The 4,614-nt window shown below is 35.5% G+C and overlaps 1 long non-coding RNA gene across 1 annotated transcript; it reads left to right on the top strand.

The window, feature by feature from the left end:
• The first annotated feature begins 1,678 nt into the window (after positions 1 to 1,678).
• On the top strand, positions 1,679 to 3,566 carry LOC122016168. The gene is made up of 2 exons (XR_006121076.1): positions 1,679 to 1,769; positions 3,252 to 3,566. It is a non-coding gene; the product is annotated as an uncharacterized LOC122016168 (long non-coding RNA).
• Positions 3,567 to 4,614: the final 1,048 nt, after the last annotated feature.

Here is a 4,614-nt window from a genome sequence, read left to right as displayed (position 1 = left end):
GCACAGAGAAAGCATGATGGTCACACTAGGTCATTTGGCCTTAGAGCCTACACTGATTGGCACTAGTGCTAGTGGGAGATTGTTAGTTAGAGCCCTAGAGCCAATCATTTAATGATTGTTGTATAGACTTGTTGTATCATATTTTTGTATATAAATAAAGGTATTTGTTTTTTGTTATTATACTTACTTGTATTGGTGCCAAATAACTAAGTATAATAGCGTCCTCGAGTAGAAGGTTCTTACCTATATCAATCGATTGGTTGAATCAATAGTGAGATCATATAGGGAACACTACTCTTAATCATTCCTAGTCGAGTATTAACATTCAGGGACAATGTTAATGCGACAATACTAGCATGTAGGTCAACTCAATGACTTGATCTCACAAGTCATGGATATAGAGATATCAAGTTGACACATGGGCAAGCATTGGAGAATGTATACAGAATGACCCGCCATGAGAAAGTATCATGGATCGTTATATGTGTTGGGTTTTTTGGGCCGCGAAAATCCACTTTTCTGCGTTGCGGAAACCCCGAAACCTCGCCACCGGATCCGTGCGAAGAATAAAACTTTTGAAAAACTACGAGTACGAGTTTACCAACCTATAAATCTACACTAGAACTATATGTTAAAGAGTTTTACCCTCGTAGCGTGCCCTTCGCGAGTCCCGTTCGTCCAAGGAGATGCCGGATCTCAAGTTGTCAAGGTAGACAACTCTCTATGCGTATCCACACGAACAAATCGATGGAGGGAGAACCTTAGAGTGTGCCAGCACTCCAAGAAGGTCTCGGCAAGATGAGGAAAGGGAGAGCAAGCACTACAAGAAAACAGAGCTTCAAAAACGGATTTTTAAAACGGACTTAAAATCTGTTTTAAATTTTAGTAAATCAAAAACGAATTTAATACGGAATTACTAATTAATTATATTTAAATAAAATATAATATATATAAAAATATTTGAGACGGAATTTAAAACGAACCAAAAATGAATTTATAAAAAAAATATCTAGAAACAAAAATAAATACAGATTTAAAATAGAATTTGGATACCAAATTTTATTTGTCAATAAATCTGTTTATATATTTTTAAACAGAAATGAATTCCGTTTTTAATTTATATTCAATTATAAAATAAGTATATTAATTTTTTTATTATTATTGTAAAATACAGCAACAAAATAATAATTAAAAATAGGATTATTTGACAAATAATCTTATTAAAATTTTTAGGAATTTTTAAAATTTTTTCTGAAAATAATCGGAGCTCGTACAATTTATTTAGAGAGATATAATTATGAGCTCGAGAAAAAGTCTGTTAGAAATATCCGGAAGTGATAATTGATTAAAGAATTAACTTAGAGTTTAATCGTAATAAACCTACTAAACCTACGTATGAAATAAAAACCCGAACTCTAGTTTTTCCCTAAATCCCCCGCCGCACTCCCTCTTCCCCGAGCCCTCTCCCTCTCTCACGATTTTCTCTCTATTCCATCGACGATCTCCCTTCTCCGTCGAGCCATGGCAGCCGGCTCTCCTCCTCGCGTGAGCACCGCGGCGCCGCCTCCTCTACCCTTACCGAACCTCTTCTCCCTCACGCGAGCAACCGCCGACGATCTTCTCCCTCACACGAGCACCAGTCAGAAATCTCTCCCTCACGCGAGTACCAACCGACGAATAATAAAGGGGTGGCCTTAGTGCGTGGGTGTTGTTTGATTTTAGTTGTAGTTATCCTCTATGAGAATAATGGGTAAAGGTAACATGAGAAGGTAATACTGTTTTAGTTCATGCCATGCTCTGCATGATACCTCAGTAATGGTTTTCTTCCAATATGTATTTGAGTTATTTGAATTGAATACGCATGACTTGCAATTCCAATAGGATCACTTGAGTTATCGGTTTGGAAATTTTGGTACAGATTTGGAAGTAAGGGGAATTGGTGTGATTTGATAGTTCTTCTTTTGTTTTCTCTAGCTATGCATGATCAGATTGAACAAAATAAATGACAAAAAAAATATAGTTGGGTAAGTATGTGATGATAACTCATTTTCCGCAAAGGTTTAACTAATTATCATACATGTATGTGAGTCTAGGGATGGCAACGGGGCGGGGCGGGGTCGGGTTTGTCATTCCCATCCCCGCCCCGTTTCCATTTTCCCCGAACCCGAACCCATGGGTTCGGGGATTCCCCATCCCCGCCCCATTTCTAAATTAATTTATATTATTATTATTATTATTTAATAATAATTATTATTGATAATATCAATATTAATATTATTATTATTAATAATATTTTCAAAATTTTTAATATTAATATTAACACTATTATTAATATTTTTAAAAAAAATCATATTATTATTTATTAATATTAATAATAATAATATTCGGGGCGGGTTCGGGGATGGGGATAGTATTCCCATACCCGCCCCAAACCCGCCCCATCCCCGAAAAATCGGGGATCCCCATCCCCATTTCGGGTTTTCCCCGCGGGGCCCCAAACCCGCGGGGAAAATTGTCATCCCTACCCTTGCTATGCTTTTATCGTTGAGGTTGCTTTACCATGTTAGTTTGGTATTTCTATGTTAGATTTTGGTGGCATGCAAGCTAGTTGTTGCTCCTTCTTGGTTCTCCAGGGCTATGCAGAATTTTAATATTTGAATGAAAAAAAAAATCTATTAGGTTGCTGTATTAGTTTGTGTTCTTATGGGTTCTTTATGAAGGATAGTATAAGACTATGTATGTTTACGGGTAAACTATGATATGCATTGAGTCATGTGTGATTTATATTTAATCCTTCATGATAATTGGATGCTTAGGGGTATGTGTGTGGTAACAATACGGGATAGGTGCCCCGGGATGAGCTCCGGGGAGGGCTCCTCCATATAGATATGATAATGAAGAATATGATGGCTTAAACCATAAGAATACAAGTCTCCTAAGAGGTACCTCTAGAGTTCGATAATGGACTGATTAAACAGGCTCAAATGACGGTTACCACTAATTTCCCTAAGCACATGTTTAATAATAAGTTATATCGATAATGTTATTTGCTTCTATATATATTGTTATTATCATGCTCAATGCTACCCAGCTTCTCTTCTCTTCTCTTAAGCTAACTTTATGTTTCATTCATGTATAACATATATCGATTTTATGCTTCATATGTTAAGCTTCAAATTTGTTATTTATGTTATATACCTACTAGTTGATTATACTTGCTGGGTCGGTGGACTCATTATATATGATTGCAGGTGAGGAAGATACCACCCAGAATGGGACGGTGGACTCGGAGGCGGAGTAGCCGAGGAGGTGAGGTCGGATGCATCACACTGTCTAGGGGCTCTAGGTGTCAGTTATTAGTCATTTCCTATGATTGTTATGGTAGTATGGGATGAAGACTACTTGTTAGCTTGCTTCGGTAGGAGGTCACAAATGTTTCTTTAAAGATGTGCGTTTTTTTTCCTTTGACGTTTTATATGATTGCAGAAAAAAAAATAATCTGGACAAATGTGTGATGCAATGATGTTTCCTTTAAATGTGAAGTTTATGTTTTAGTTCTTAGCAAATCACATGCCAGAGTATTTTTGTTTTTTTTTTGGTGGTTGTATGGTTCAGTCATGCCTAAGTAGTAATTTGTGACAGATTTAAAACAAAATTATAAACGAATTTTATATACGGATTTATAAATAAGATTGTAAATAGATTATAAACAGATTAAAATTATATGTGTTATATAATTTGAAACAAACTAATAACGGATTTAAAACAAAATTAGAGACGAAATTTGTTTTCAAAAATAATTTCAGTTGGTCAAATTAAAAACAAATATATAAACAATTTTTCAATTTGTTTATGAAATTAGAGACAGAATAGTTCCGTCTCAAAATTAGCTACGGGGCTTTCAATAACGGAATGTTGAGACGGAATATTCTGTTTCAAATATTATTTAGAGACAGAAAAATGACCTTCAGAAACGAAATTTTTCGTCTCTAAAGCCTTGTTTTCTTGTAGTGAAGAAGAGAGAGCAAGGAAGAAGATGGAATCAAAAATGCATTGAATTAAAATGAATCCCATTCATTCCCCTTAGTGGCTGGCCACAACAAAGTGTAACTCCTCTCATTAATGTGGCCGGCCACATTAAAGCAAAGGGAATTTGTAACCTCCATTAGGTGGCACACACATGTGTTAACTATGAAGATGTGACACGTCATCATTGGCCACTTAATTCCAAGTCACAAATGATGTGACATAAAGTCAAGTCAAACTTGACTCTTCCTCTTCCTCTCAAGTCAAGTCAAACTTGATTTAATCTCTCTCATAGTTGATCTAATCCAACCATTTAATTCAAGCCAATTTAATATAATGAATCTAATTCATTTAATTAAATTGATTCAATGAGTCATAATCTAAATTAGACTGATTGAACACATGAATCAACTTGAGTCCAATTCAATTAGCCCAATTAGGATTACTCTTAATCCAATTTGATTCATCACATGAATCTAATCCTCTTGGTTCATCATATGAACCTAATCTCCATCTAATTGTCCTTAGTGTGTGACCCTATAGGTTCTTGTAACGTTGGCAATGCCCCTAAACCCATTTAAGAGCATA

This window comes from Zingiber officinale, chromosome 8B (assembly GCF_018446385.1).
Source record: "Zingiber officinale cultivar Zhangliang chromosome 8B, Zo_v1.1, whole genome shotgun sequence".
NCBI lineage: Eukaryota > Viridiplantae > Streptophyta > Magnoliopsida > Zingiberales > Zingiberaceae > Zingiber > Zingiber officinale.
The sequence above is the reverse complement of the archived record's forward strand: the minus strand, read 5'-3'. Positions and strand labels throughout refer to the sequence as shown.